Source organism: Nilaparvata lugens, chromosome 2 (assembly GCF_014356525.2).
Source record: "Nilaparvata lugens isolate BPH chromosome 2, ASM1435652v1, whole genome shotgun sequence".
Classification (NCBI taxonomy): Eukaryota; Metazoa; Arthropoda; class Insecta; order Hemiptera; family Delphacidae; genus Nilaparvata; species Nilaparvata lugens.
The window spans coordinates 64,394,939-64,411,323 of NC_052505.1; the positions used below are offsets into that span (position 1 = coordinate 64,394,939).

The 16,385-nt window shown below is 34.7% G+C and overlaps 1 long non-coding RNA gene across 6 annotated transcripts; it reads right to left on the minus strand.

Annotated features, from left to right (window-relative positions):
* Positions 1–5,391: 5,391 nt before the first annotated feature.
* On the minus strand, positions 5,392–13,189 carry LOC120350109. 6 transcript variants are annotated; one of them, XR_005570617.1, is made up of 4 exons: positions 13,171–13,189; positions 11,599–11,686; positions 7,724–7,894; positions 5,392–5,655 (listed from the first exon to the last, which is right to left on the minus strand). It is a non-coding gene; the product is annotated as an uncharacterized LOC120350109 (long non-coding RNA). The 6 variants fall into 6 exon arrangements; XR_005570614.1 differs by having other exon boundaries at positions 7,724–7,930; XR_005570618.1 differs by having other exon boundaries at positions 13,166–13,187.
* Positions 13,190–16,385: the final 3,196 nt, after the last annotated feature.

Genomic DNA, 16,385 nt, shown 5'->3' on the forward strand with positions numbered 1-16,385 from the left:
GAACTCCGAATATGTTGACAGGCGGAACTCCGAATATCGTGCAGACCGGCGGAACTCAAAATATCTTGTCAGCTGGTGGAATTGAAAGTATGTGGAATTGGAAATATATCGAACTCACAGTATCGATCGTTATTAGGGAGACTGTGTAAATGTGTGATGAAACAAATTTATCGCAAAACAAATATGAAGGGTTCTATAGTGAGGTCCACGTTATAATGACTATTAGATCAACTTTGGTTTTGCTATCCTTGTCTATCATTCGACAAAGCCGGTGGTATTATCCTTTTCTAGGTCCACAACGATGCCAATTATGTTTATGACAGTGTAGAATGATTTTAGAAGATGAAAGAGATTAAAGTTGATCCTTTTTATTGGAGATGATAAATTTATTATATCTCCTGTGAAGTTGATCAAAAACGACGTATTAGATTGAAAAGAGCAATTAACCATATTATTTGAAACCAAAAATGGTTTGGAATCAATCGAGCGGTCCTTTTCATTAATTAACGTAGGTACCGTACTTACATAAACTGTCATGTAATCATTTTTTGTGGAATTACCTGCACATGACTTTGCTGATATTTCAGCAAAGATTGTCATTATAGAAAAATAGATTTCAAGATACCACTACAGTAACTTATAGTTGAATGCTGATTATAAACAATTAAATTTTGTGTTTGATTTCACCATTCAACTAAGTTACTGTAATGGTATCTTAAAATCTATTTTTCCATACGGTAATGACAATCTTTGCTGAAATATCAGCAAAGTCATGTGCATTAAGCTATCATTTCATAACAATACGGTAGGCTACCTACTTCACATTATATTAATTCAAAATATATTGTTTTCTAGGTAGAAATTTGATGTAAGCTTACTTTCAACATGAATCTTCCAATATTTGTATGATTTGAATTCAATGTAAACTAAACTTCATTTCTAATTTTTTTTTTAATTCCATTTCCAATATAAGTCACCGGTTCCATGGAACTTTGGAAATTTAAAATTCTTAGTTTTTTTTTTATAGAGTTGGACTAAATTTTAGCAATGTGAAATCAAACCTTATTTATTTGAAAACATTTAATCTATTAAAATTTGAGAGAGACAGTTTTGGGTTCAGTCTATTATATATCATGGTATTATATAATTTGCTGTCATTTTTTTTAGATAAATCAATTTATTTACAAAACAAAATGAATATTACAAAAAAGAACCTAATGTACTCAAATGCACCAGTATCAAGTACGGTAATAAAAAGTACTGGTACACCAAGCTTATAATCTTTTTTGAAAGACTATAATGGTCTGCATAATATGAATGCCTGTGCTAAAAAAATAATACAATACTGTAGGACTATTATAAGAAAATAATGGTTTGAGAATACCAGGTCCTGAAAAACCACATCAATACCATTTTGTGTGATATATCGAACATTTAAAAAATCGTTTTCTAAGAAGCCTGAAATCGATTTTCGACACAAGCTTTCTTCTGCTCAATTATTGGCAGAATTGATTCCTGCGCAAATCTACTCTTAATAAAATAAATTGATTCTTCAACAAAATATCCGAGTTGTCGAATTGTGTAAAATCTTTCATGAAAGCCCATATGACTTGATATATCTTCTAATTTCACATCACCAGTGCAATTTTCTAAATCAATTATATTCAGTCCTAAGGACTTGCGCAAGAATATTGAAATATTTTGCACAAATTGGCAATACAGATATTTAGTCAAGTCTCAACTTGTTTTATTCAGAGTATTGTACATAATGTAAATTTCATGCCCAGATATCATAATAATCCTATACAGCAACTTCTGTTCACATGTTTAGATGTTTATATGTTTGTATTTCACTGGATCTCGAAAACGGCTCTAACGATTCTCACGAAATTCAGAAGATAGTAGGTTTATAATATAAAGATTCGATTGCACTAGGTCTCATCCCTGGGAAAACTCGCTGAAGGACATTAAAAGGATAATTATTATTCATCCTTGGAAAATAGCTGATAATAGTTATTTCGTCGTCTGTTGGTGATGGAAGTTAGTGAGTGAGCGAGTTCATGTGTGTGGGACTGTGTCAAAACTATGACTCAGCTGTTGAACTTTTGTAATCATTCAATCAGGTACTTAGTGCCGGTTGCAAAAAAGTCGGGCTATTAGTAGATCCATCTTTTTGAAATGGTCTTCTCTGATTTGGTTCACGTGAAGTTAATCAGGATTAAAATTTAACCGGCTTTTGTGCAACTAGGCCTTTGTGAGGGAAATTTTTGCATTCCTCTGGGAATTAATCTCAATTTACTGTGATTAGATAGAACATTTCTGTATGAATGTTATTTTAATTTCTTCTTTCGTAATAAATTGTTATGCTTTTGTACTCCAGAGCGAAGCTCGGTCCCCGATATTTATAGTACACTACTGATAACCAAACTTGTTTGCAACCTTTTGTATTTCATCTTGCCATGTGTTAAGGCAAACGCACGGAGCAGCAGGCAGTCATAGAAAAAAGCAAACGCCTGTGTGCAGACATAAGGCCGGTACAAATATAACCGCACCGAGACCGCGCCGACGTACGGCCGAGCTAAGCCCACGACACGGGAATGGCGGTGGGAGAGCACACATATCCGAGCGACAGCAGTGTCTCAATTCTGTAGTGCTACTGCGGTCTGATTTCTGAATGTGTTAAACTAATGTTGTTAATATAATATAATATTGTTACATCTGAATTGAATTTATAATTTCAATTTTTAACTAATTACCTGTAGACACAGAAAATGAGAATCATAGTGCTGGTATATATTTCAGTGCCTAACAATACCATCAGTCATGTTTCGAAAATACTATATATCTGCAATAAAATTGTTACCTTCTGCATCTACTAGTAATTAGTTTTAAATTTAAAATTCAAGACACAGTCACGGGTGCCTTATTTAATACCTTTTGTTGTTTATTTAATAATTTATTATATTATGTCTATAATACCTTTGGCTCAACGTATTTGGTTCTACTTTTACTTCAACTTATTTCTCCGTTCAACCATATTTCACATCACTTTGATCGTACAAAACTGAATAATTCTGTGTCTCTTCAATAAGTTTTTTACTCTCTATATTAAGGCTGTTCGGTAAACCTTTTTATTTTTATTTAAATTGAATAATCTTTTTCAATATAATTGTTAAGATCATTATAAGAGTGAGAAAAAGTGGCAACTGAAATTTTTGAGTGGTCTAATGAGCGAGTTATGGGTTGTTGAAGTGCTAAACTCTGTTTTCTCTCCAGATCATAAACGGTTTTGAATTTTCCATTGGAGTTTTTTTATACATTCAGTATATCATTGGCTTTGTTCTAATATGCGTTTTTTAGCGATTAATGCCAAAATAAACAAGTTATCGAATTTGCAAAAAATGTTACTTTTTTATTTATGAACGAAATGGCGAATAAAATGTTTTAGTTTGGAAAGAATAATTTTTTAAAATTTCAAGAGAAGTTCTAATAATATAGTCGAAACCGTTTATGATCTGGAAAGAAAACGGAATCTGGAAAGTTAGCACTTCTACAACCCATAACTCGCTTATTATACCACTTGAAAATTTCAGTTGCCACTTTTTCTCACTCTTATAATGATCTTAACAATTATATTGAAAAAATATTATCCAATTCAAATAATAAAAAGTGTACCGAACAGCCTTAAACGAGGCCGCACCTTCACCGTCAAAAAGTAATCTGAACTAGTCTGAACTAGCCCGCGGTGACGGCGCGGGCAACAAACACGGTGACGGTGCTGGCGCGGTGCGGTAGTATGTGTCCCTGTAAAAAGTAACTGACCTGTAACTTGACCTGTAAAAAGGTTTGAAGAATACGTGTTTAAAATTTGAAACTGATTGATCAATTCTTATTAAGTTATTGCAGAGCATACAAACAGACGGACGACTTTGGCCCTCAGTAAGTCAAAAGTGAGAACTCGCTAACGCTCGTTCAATAAAAACCAACAATAATAATTTAACATTATATTTATTTTTAATGTATTATTATCAATTATACATGAGCAAAAAACATTACGGTACATCAACATTAATACCAGTAGGCCTATCACATAAATTTATACAGAACATGGATATTAATGAGTCATACACAGTCGATAAGAACTTCTATTGCTTATTAAGGATATTGGGGTGGCTTATTGGAGTAGGTGATAACGCGCTTAAAGGCAGAGGTGACGAACGATGCAGTCTGTGGTGCTTTGATCAATCGAGAAACTGTAACAGAAAAAAAATAAGTGGAAACAACAGAAAGTTAATTATGTAAGAAAGAAATAATCTATATATATATATATATATATATATATATATATATATATATATATATATATATATATATATATATATGACTATGTGTTAATTTGTTACTTTGTTTGTTCCCTATAGACTTAAAAACTACTTGACAGAACGGCATGAAACTTTAGGAATATGTTGTGTGAATATTGGGGATGGTTTCTGAATAGAAATTTTGATAGGGGGACTAATAACAATTATCTATTAATCCATTCTACAGACCTATGTTTCCAAAATTGTCGGCCCAGCGGCTACCGATGAACGGGAAGATGATCATGATTGAAGATCATGTTGTGATAATAAATGATTTAGCATCTAAAGTTAACAGCTGTAATAGACTTATAAATTGTATACTGGTATTAATACGGTGGTTTGGAGTTGAAGTTTAGTTGATTGGTACCAGCTGAAGATAATGGTTCCTTAGAAGACCTATACAAATAATTATAACTCCCCTATCATTGAGAAACTGGAAAATGTTGGAAAAAATGATTCACCTCATGAAAGAGAGTTGTTCATATTGCATTCATTAATTACTGAAGAATGACAGAATAATTTACAATTTTTTGAATTTAGCTCAGCTTATATTCATCCTAAAATGGAAGATGGAAAGAAAACGGAATCTGGAAAGTTAGCACTTCTACAACCCATAACTCGCTTATTATACCACTTAAAAATTTCAGTTGCCACTTTTTCTCACTCTTATAATGATCTTAACAATTATATTGAAAAAATATTATCCAATTCAAATAATAAAAAGTGTACCGAACAGCCTTAAACGAGGCCGCACCTTCACCGTCAAAAAGTAATCTGAACTAGTCGGTGACGGCGCGGGCAACAAACACGGTGACGGTGCTGGCGCGGTGCGGTAGTATGTGTCCCTGTAAAAAGTAACTGACCTGTAACTTGACCTGTAAAAAGGTTTGAAGAATACGTGTTTAAAATTTGAAACTGATTGATCAATTCTTATTAAGTTATTGCAGAGCATACAAACAGACGGACGACTTTGGCCCTCAGTAAGTCAAAAGTGAGAACTCGCTAACGCTCGTTCAATAAAAACCAACAATAATAATTTAACATTATATTTATTTTTAATGTATTATTATCAATTATACATGAGCAAAAAACATTACGGTACATCAACATTAATACCAGTAGGCCTATCACATAAATTTATACAGAACATGGATATTAATGAGTCATACACAGTCGATAAGAACTTCTATTGCTTATTAAGGATATTGGGGTGGCTTATTGGAGTAGGTGATAACGCGCTTAAAGGCAGAGGTGACGAACGATGCAGTCTGTGGTGCTTTGATCAATCGAGAAACTGTAACAGAAAAAAAATAAGTGGAAACAACAGAAAGATAATTATGTAAGAAAGAAATAATCTATATATATATATATGACTATGTGTTAATTTGTTACTTTGTTTGTTCCCTATAGACTTAAAAACTACTTGACAGAACGGCATGAAACTTTAGGAATATGTTGTGTGAATATTGGGGATGGTTTCTGAATAGAAATTTTGATAGGGGGACTAATAACAATTATTTATTAATCCATTCTACAGACCTATGTTTCCAAAATTGTCGGCCCAGCGGCTACCGATGAACGGGAAGATGATCATGATTGAAGATAATGTTGTGATAATATGATTTAGCATCTAAAGTTAACAGCTGTAATAGACTTATAAATTGTATACTGGTATTAATACGGTGGTTTGGAGTTGAAGTTTAGTTGATTGGTACCAGCTGAAGATAATGGTTCCTTAGAAGACCTATACAAATAATTATAACTCCCCTATCATTGAGAAACTGGAAAATGTTGGAAAAAATGATTCACCTCATGAAAGAGAGTTGTTCATATTGCATTCATTAATTACTGAAGAATGACAGAATAATTTACAATTTTTTGAATTTAGCTCAGCTTATATTCATCCTAAAATGGAAGATGGAAATAATATGGAATTCTGTGTGATTCATCGTATATCGCGTATTTTCTGGACCATCTACTGACAATCAACAACTATGAACGCATTAAATTCATCTTTGGAACACTGATTTACCTATCTATTTTATTTAATCCAACACTTTAATGATAGATATTACTACTAATTGATTGAGAAGGAATATGTTTTCGGAATAATAAATGCTGCATGACTAAGCACATAGGAAGTCCGTATTGAGATATAAATGAAAATATTGATTGTCAGATAAATTTAATGATTCAAAAAATAAAGTTAAGTGTGACATGCCTGATACCAATTACCTAGTGGAATATTTAACGCTCAACTATAACAATAATCTTACTGAATTAATTTTTCATGATGAGCTGTAAGAATTGAAATAGGCTTATAGGATGCAAGATTAGTATATTAGTATTAAAAATATAAATACGTGTTAGCTTGCTTGCATGATAATCTGTTGGCTAATTTAAGTTTTTTTTTGTTTTGCTGTTTACTTGCTTTATTCATCAAAATATGACTAATTCAGAACGAAATAGTCTGACTGCAGACTTTAGTGTAATGGATGGTTTAATGTGGGTTGACGAATTCAAATCTCGAAAAAGCTACGTATCCCAGAAGGGACAAATCTCATATAGATGTACAAATAAGTTGTGTTCAATGACCATTATGACGGATGCTAGTGGACGAATTGTTTCCAGGAGTAGCGGTAAACACTCCCACCATCCTCCCAAAGAGAAAAATAGTAGAACTCCTGTTTTATTTATTTTTCATTTTATTTAAGGTTTAATGGCCTGTATCCGATTATACGGTAATGAATTTATACAGTAAAATATTTATTGGTAATGATCAGATATATAAAAATTTAGTTTATTCAATTTCCTGGATGGATAAAAAATATATTAATATTATGAGTAAGAGTAATTCAAACCTACAATTTATAAAGAGATAATTTACGATTCAATACAGTTTAATACAGCTAAGTTGGTTGATTATGGTTACTGATGAATGAATTCGCAACTAATAAGTTCAAATAGAGAGACAAGTACTAAATACTTTAGTAGACTTTAAGAGGTACAATACCGATTTTATTACTGATGTTATTAATGATGAGTTATTATTAGAAAGATTATTACGTATTAATTGAAAGAATAAATTAATAAAGTAAGTTATTAGGTTATGGACAAGATCTACGATGAAAAAATATTTCTAAAGGCATAAACAAGAAACGGTTTATGTTATGTGCGCTCCTCGAAACACGACCGTCCGCTACCACTGCTCCCGTGCTCCGACTCGACTCCTGTCGGTGATAGTAGGCCTACTGTTGTAGTTTAAACAAAGAAACCTGTGCCTTTGTTATTCTGAGTAGAACCGGGCGCAGTTAATTGATACAAATAATTGAAAATTATAGTCTGATCGAGTGTTTACTTACATGATTAAAGCTATAATGGCTGTCACAAATATCAGCTTGATGTGAACAGCTCAGATTTGTGAGCTAAGTGGCCGTTCTCCAGGTTTTCACTAAATCTCTCCCAAGTTCTTATCACGGGATATCAGTAGGTGCATTACCTCTCCAAAGATAGCTGCGCTTGTTCGTAATCATCTGAAACCATTTCTTCAATTATTTTGTGGATTCAATCTGTAATAATAAAAGTATGATTAATATTATAATCCCAGCATTCAATATTTTAAAATATATATATTATTATCCTATTATTTGCTGCCAGCAGTAGGAACATGCTCAAATGCAAATGATAGGCTGTCAATGTATGATTTTCTTCACATTTCACGATTCAAGTTTACATTTTTGAGCTAGAAAAACATCAATTTCTCTATATATCTCTTTTAGAATGCTCTTAAAAACACATTAAATATCAATATTAAACTTGCGAACATAAAATATTAAATTATTTTGATGTTGCATACAAAATATTTTATGAGTTGATAAGCATAATAGCTAGACATGTTAAAATTGTTATAGTTAATCTATCAAAGATAAAATTATGGTAGTTTTAGTCTTATCTAAGTGAAAATTGGTACAAAATTATAATAAATAAACGTAGGCTCAAGTAGACGAAGTACACCTAATATGAATGTGATGTTTTTGAACCTGCTTTGTGCTTAGGCAATAAGTTAGTTTATGCTAGTCGGTATTCATAAATAAATTCAGTGGAGTCACTTGAGCAAGACGTCAACAGTTTAGTGGGAGTGGCAGGTGCATGTTTGATAAGAATGATAACTTAAGGTTGTGCATCACGCTTTTCAAAACTTTTTATGGTAACATTTTTCAAAGAAGGCTATTCCGATTTGGATACCATCGGTCTCACTAAATGAAGCACATCACAAGGGAAAACTCAATTCATAATTTTTACTTTTTGCGATATATAGTTTAAATCTTGGGTGAGATCCGATCCATTGCTGAATAGAGAGCAAATAAATTCATGAAACTTTGAGGATTCATTATTCAAGATAGTTGCTCATTGTAGACCACTATTTCAACCTTTGTGGCCTCATTTTGACTCTGCCTGCAATGTTTATCCTGGAATCAGCCTTAATGGTGGAATGGAAACCACAAATGTTCACAATAAATGAAGAAACTCATCACTATAAAAAGATCTACAAGCAAAATTGATCCATGTAGTGGAAGTGACTTCAACCTTGGCCAGGAATAGGCCTGAATTATTGAGCAAAAGAATATTGAACAAGGTTGCAGCTACTGTACGAAGCATAGAAAGAGGACAAGTTGAAGAAGACCCTGAAAAGTTAGCGGGTAGACAGACCCACATCATGACCACCACTCTGTCGACGAGGCTTATTCTGCACAGTGAGGCTTAGACGCTTCACACGCATTCGGTTCGGTTCGTTACCGAAAACGAATGAGGCTTTCATACATGTCAGGTTTTAATTCGTACGGTTCTAATTAGGTATTTTCTTCTCAAGAACAGCTGTGTTTGGATTTTCACAGGTCATGCTGGTATATTTGAATATAACAGCTGGTGTTAAATTGTAAGATGTTATTTCTTGAACAACAAAAATTTAGGGCCGGTTTCCGAGCTCGGGATTTAGCCAAGTTCTAGACTTTGACTGGCTTTAAACTCTGGAGTCAGATTCAAAATCAGATGTAGTCAATTGGTTTTCCGAGTCAGAGCGTTAACGTAGTCGAGGACTCAAATAGACCCTGGAGTTTAGACATCACGTTAGACCCTGGAGTTTATAATTTCGCTTTCTGAGTGAAGGGCTTATAAGTCCAGGACTTGAATTAGATTCTCGCCTCTTTCCAAGTCAAGGATTTATCAAAAATCGTCCAGGACTTAAAACAGCGTGATTTTAAACCCTCGACTGGGGTAGGGTATAAATTCAAGTTCTAGACTTAGGGCCGGTTTCCGAGCTCGGGATCTATAAGTTCTGGACTTACAGAGTCTAGGACTAAAATAAGCTCTCGGGTCTAAATTGACTTTCTGAGTCACGATTTTATCTTCTAAACTCCGGAGTCTATCAAGTTCTCGACTTATTTGAGTCCAGGACTTTAACGCAGTAAACATGAGGGAAATTCACAATATTTTGCTGTTGTATTGTTGGCATTATAGCAAAACGGAAACAGCTTATTGCAGCGGGACAATTCAAATGAGCATGCTCTCCAAACTATTTTGTGAAAATACGTTTCGATTTCTTTGTAGGCCTATTCAAAGCAAAACCTTTGAAAGGTGAATGAATAAACATTTCATTTTACGTTATGCTATTATTGATCATTGATCCTAACCAGTGATTATGAATGAAAATTTAATTAGGCTACTGAGTTTGAAAACGTATTTGTTTTGAAAAAAAAACTGTATTCCATGACAATTATTTGGCTTTTTATCTTCTCCAAAACAATAACTGAATTGTGTTTGCTCAGTTAAGTCTAGAACTTGAATTTAAACCCTACCCCAGTCGAGGGTTTAAAATCACGCTGTTTTAAGTCCTGGACTTAAAAGCCCTTCACTCAGAAAGCGAAATTACAAACTCCAGGGTCTAACGTGATTCTAAACTACACAGTCTATTTAAGTCCTCGACTACGTCAACGCTCTGACTCGGAAAGCCTATTTTCTGACTCCAGAGTTTAAAGCCAGTTAAAGTCTAGAACTTAGCTAAATCCCGAGCTCGGAAACCGACCCTAAAAGTTAATTAAAAATTGTGAATTATTTGAATAGTTTCTTTTTGATTATGTTAATTTTGGATGTTTAGAGAGATAATTTTTTTAAATTGAAAATTTGATCCTTGTTTTGACACATGGTATTATATAAACTTCATCTCTTCTCTCCATTGATGAAATCATATAATATTCGTGGAAAAAAATTCTCCCTGAGTTTTAATTTATATCTTTCATATTTTTTTGGCAAACTATTCATTGAGAAAAAATTGTTCCTGTGAACTAACAGAATTGAATTGACCATATGATTTTGACTTGGGAAATTTTGAAACAGATAATCACGATATCAGGTTAAAATAAAAACAAAAAAGACCAGCGTGTGTAGAAGACTTTGTTTTTTCCTGTTTCCCTAGCAACAAATTCGAATATGATATTCGTGTCGAGGGGACGTTCGGTGCTATGCGGTTGCTATTCGGTACCGAATTCAAACCGAATCATCGCTTCACACTTATAGGAATTCGCCAAAAACGAAACAAACCGAACCGAACCGAAAGTGTGTGAAAGTAGCCTCTCGCTAGCAACGAATTGAAACCTGATGGAATTTATTAGAGTCAAGTGTCAAATAGGCGTTCGGTTCTATGCGGTTTCTATTCGGTACTGAATTCAAACCGTATTACCGTTTCACACTTATCGGGATTTGCCGAAAACGAAACGAACCGAATGAGTGTAAAACTAGCCTGACGACCACAATGCAGCAGCGTTTCCAGAGGGATGAAAACAAGTATAAAGTGATCAAGAAAGTATTGCCTGTCTCATTACATATTTGATTTCTCAGAATATCAATTCTAAGTAAATTAAATCGATTTTTTAAAATTACCATATTCAAGTTGTTTTTGATAGTATCCAAATCGAAACAGTACAAAAATGTCACCTGTAAAATGTTTTCCAAGCGGGTGGCGCACAATATTTATAAATAAGATAAAACTTTGTGGCTTGGACACACACAGCGATCTGCAGACAGGAATCAGAGAGGTCTTAGCAGGTTATAGACATGAATATCTAAAATATAGATGAAGGCCACTCTGACCGCTTCCCGCAGATTGTTCTCTGTGTGTCCCAGCCCATACTGATTTGGAGCAAAAGCAAAAATACCATTTCATGGTGAATTGTTTACTTACTTGGTCAAAAATAATTATTGCAACAACCGTATCAGTTACTGAATCACATCTTGAACGTTCCATTAGGATGCAGTTGATCAGTTTGGCACTGTAAAATATAAATAATAAGTTCAAGTTAATTTATAAGGAAAACTTTTGTATAATATTAAATTTAACATTAGCATGGAAAAAGTTGGCGATCAAATGAAAACTACTCATTCAAAGAGGGTAAATAAATACAGCGATACTTAAGTACAGCTGATTATACGAGTCACACTGGCAAACAAGGAATCTTCCTTCTGCAGGTATTTTTGCCTCACCTACTGTACTCATGCATGTGAGCATAAATTGAATCTTAATTTATTAATACTATTATCATAAATAAGGATATCATTTTGTTATAGTTTCTAATAAAATAGATTAACATTTCCTTAATTTTTATGTTTGTATCTTGTTTTTGGCAAATAAATTCATTCATTCAAGTAGGCTTATAGTTAGGTCAATGCTATAATGCCAGTAGAAAAGATAGGACAACTGCGTTGCCGATTTCCTGTATTGCCACTGGCTCCTATAATAGAGAATAGCTGATTCGGAATAACATATCTGATGTAACCCAATATTAAATGTGCATTCTATTAAATAATATTTTATTCGTCAAGAAAATATATTATTCAATTAGTAATTCATAAATTTTCATGATTTAAATTAAATCTTTTTGTAAGGTCTAATTAATTAGGTATATTTTTACATTGTAAAAAAACAATCATGTGAAGCAACATGAGGATAGAGCAAAACTTATTTCAATTTCCAAAGCAATTTGATTTATCTAATGATAGACAAGAATAGCAACACCAATGTTAATCAAATGCTGCCATTAGGTGGACCTCATAGTACCAGAGTTATTATATTTATATTGAGTTACCATAAAGCAAAAATACCATAGGAATATCAGCGGCTTGAGTTAACAGTGAAATTTACAACATAAGAGCCCTATACTAAACCATTAAATTAATCACCATGAGATGTTTAATTGTTTCTCTATGATGCTACAAATTACAGTAGTCTGAGTACCGTATATAAATTATCTTCAAACAACCAATCCAATCAGCTCTAGGGCTTCAGTGAGTGGTTGAATTTCATTCAGTTTATAATTTGGTTAATGGAAAACTTTTTATAAAATACTGAAAAACTTTATTTTATAAAACAATCCACATTTGGCTAAACCACTCTAAGCTTAATCTTGAATCATTTCTCTAAATGGATTTTCCAACAAGTAGCCTGACTGCAGTAGGCCTACATGTAAATCACTTATGTTAGCAAATCCTTTTTTATTTAATTTATTGAATAAATGATGCAGTAACCTAAGTACAGTATTTAAAAGAAGATGAAATTTATAAATATCTTGCAATAGGGAATAAGGTCTTAATATATTTAGCCTATTCAGTACCCCTACTTCTAATATTATTCAAGTATTCTAATGATAGAACAAAGAAATTAATAAAAGTTGCTAGCCTATTATTAATAAATTAAATTTGCTATTTTAAAATAATATTTTCAACTTTAGTAACTTAGTCCACATTAAACTTACGGTACCTCAGGATGAGAATTATTGGGCAAAATACTACAACGTAGACGCATTAATATTTGTTGTATTCAAGAGACAAAGTGGAAGGGGTCTAAATCACGGAACATTGGCTGTGGCTACAAACTTATATATCATGGTACTAGAGCACGAAATGGAGTTGGGATTGTTGTGGATAGGGATCTCCAGGAAAGGGTGGTAGAAGTGGAAAGAGTCAGTGAAAGATTGATGTCTATTAAATTTGCTTTGGACAATCAATGCTGCATGAATGTCATAAGTGCTTATGCACCCCAAGCAGGTTGTACAAACGCTGAAAAAGACACATTCTGGGGAGAGATAAACGATCTTTTATGTGCCATACCTTCCAATGAAAACACGTATGTCTGTGGGGATCTGGACGGACATGTAGGGCAGACCACAACAGTCTATAACAGGATACATGGAAATTATGGCTATGGAAAGGTTAATACAGAAGGCGAAAAAATTCTTGAGTTTGCATCAGCACACAATCTAGCGTTAATTAATACTTTTTTCACCAAGCAGCAGCAGCACCTTATTACTTACAGAAGTGGAAATGTGGCATCGCAGATTGACTTCATAATGACCAATAGAGAAAAGTTGAAAACATGTAGAGACTGCAAAGTCATACCAGGAGAGCCTCTCACCGCCCAGCATCGAATCCTAGTGGCTGAATTTATCATGTCAAGCCCATTCAAGGCCAAAAAGGTTAGGACTCCAAAGATACGCTGGCAGAAGCTTAATAGTGATGAGGGTAGGGATTTTTCTCTAAAAATGAACCACTACATTCAATCAAAGACACAGTATGAAGAAGTCAATACCATCTGGAGCGAAGCACAAGAGTTCTGTCTTGATACAGCAAGAAAGTGTCTGGGAGTTTCTAAAGGAGCTGTACAGAATGACAAAGATACCAGATGGTGGAATCCAGAGATTGATATTATTCTGAAAGAGAAAAAGCTTATTTTTAAAAGGTGGCAAGGCAGCAAGACACAAGAAGATAGAGAAAAATTTAAGCTCGAGTATAAACTGGCCAAGAAAGCTGCAAAAAGGGCTGTTGCACAGGCAAAGGCCGCTTCAGAGCAAGATTTCTACACAAAGATCGAGACCACCAAGGATTCAAAATTGATATTCAAGACTGCCAAGCAGAGGCACAACAACTGTCAAGACATCAGAATGGTCAAATTTATAAAGAATGAGGAAGGTCAGCTTCTCACCAAAGATGAGGACATAAGGAAAAGGTGGAAAGAATATTATTGTCATCTCCTCAATGAAGAATTTCCAATTGAGACACTGCAATCTGAACTGCCGACAATGGGGCCAATTCCGTCCATTTCAGAGGAGGAGGTAAGGGTAGCTCTCCATGAAATGGCCACAAACAAAGCTGTGGGGCCAGATGAGATCCCAGTGGAAGTGTGGAAAATGCTGAATGACACAGGGGTGGAATTTATTACTGGGGTCTTCAATGCGGTGCTCAGTGAAGGAATTCCAGATGAATGGAGGAGAAGCTACATTGTACCATTCTATAAGAACAAAGGTGACGTTCGTTTGTGTAAAAATTTCAGAGCAGTGAAACTCATCTCTCATACATTTAAAATTTGGGAAAGAGTGATGAACAGACGCCTGCTGGGAGTAACATCGGTGACAGAAAATCAATGTGGCTTTGTTAGTGGTAGGTCCACTACTGACGCAGTGCACTCTGTCAGAATCCTTATGGAAAAACACAGAAAAAATAAAGCAGACTTGCATTTAGTGTTCATTGACCTAGAGAAGGCATTTGATAGAGTGCCAAGAGATTTAATCTGGCAAGCATTGAGAGCACAAGGAGTCCCAGAGTACTATGTAAACGTGGTAAGAGATATGTATCATGGAGCTAAAACAAAGGTCAGGAGCCCGGCTGGAATTGGTGAGGAGTTTAGTGTGGAAGTTGGGGTTCATCAAGGTTCAGCCCTGAGCCCACTCCTCTTCAACCTTGTCATGGACTACCTCACTAGAGAAATTCAGCATCCACCACCTTGGGACATTCTTTATGCGGATGACATTGTTCTCATAAGAAAAACGCCAGAAGAATTACAACAGTCTCTTGATCTGTGGCGTAACAGCCTGGAAGCAGCTGGCCTAAGAATTAGCAGAGAGAAGACGGTCTATATGCACTGCAGCTTTGGTGACAATGATGATCAGGCGCAGGCACACATACAATTGCAAGGTACTCCACTCCCAATAGTTACTCAATGCAAATATTTAGGCTCCATAATCAGCCATGATGGAAGCATAGATGCTGACATCTCAAGCCGAATAAACACAGGTTGGATTAAATGGAGAGAGCTAACTGGGGTACTTTGCGACAAAAGAATGCCTGTGCCCATCAAGGGAAAAGTGTATAAAGCTGCAGTGCGACCAGCAATGCTATATGGAAGTGAGTGTTGGCCCCTGAAAAAACAGCAAGAAGATAGACTCCATTCCGCTGAAATGAAAATGCTGAGATGGGCAGGGGGTGTGACTAGACTGGACCACATTCGGAACACACATGTTCGGGGCAGTTTCCGGGTGGCACCAGTCTATGAGAAGATAATGGAAGGAAGGTTGCGCTGGTATGGACATGTAAATAGACGTTCACCCAATCACATGACAAGGAAGGTACTTGATATGGAGACACAGCCGGGGGGCAGAGGCAGACCCCGTCTCACATGGCTAGGTCTAGTTCATAGAAATATGAAGCAGTTGGACCTGACAAATCAGACGACCCAGGATCGTTCGAACTGGAGACTGAGATCAAGGAGAGCCGACCCCAAATAATGGGAAAAAGGCAAGGAGGAAGAAGAAGATATATCGATAAATACTTTTGCTTTTGGGGCATCCATTTTGTTTTTTCTTTTTTGTTTTGATGAAGAAAGAACAAGACGCTATAGAATTGCAGTGAGTTACTGAGTTTATGAGTTTAGATTATGTTAGTTTTATTTTGTGTTAGCTCATTTTAGTCTATTAGGCCTACTTATTAGTTTCTTCATTTTTCCAATATCTTGAAATGCCGCCCAAAAGTGACATTTGGCACTAAAGCAATCCTGGTTTAGTGACCATATATGGTCTAAATCTGTTTTTCATTATTAGGATGCAATAATATTTTGTAGGTATGAACATTGCTATTTGAAAACAAGTGACAGCTCTTTCAACTCTTTCTTGAAATGTTTAGAATTTTATGTTTGATTATTGT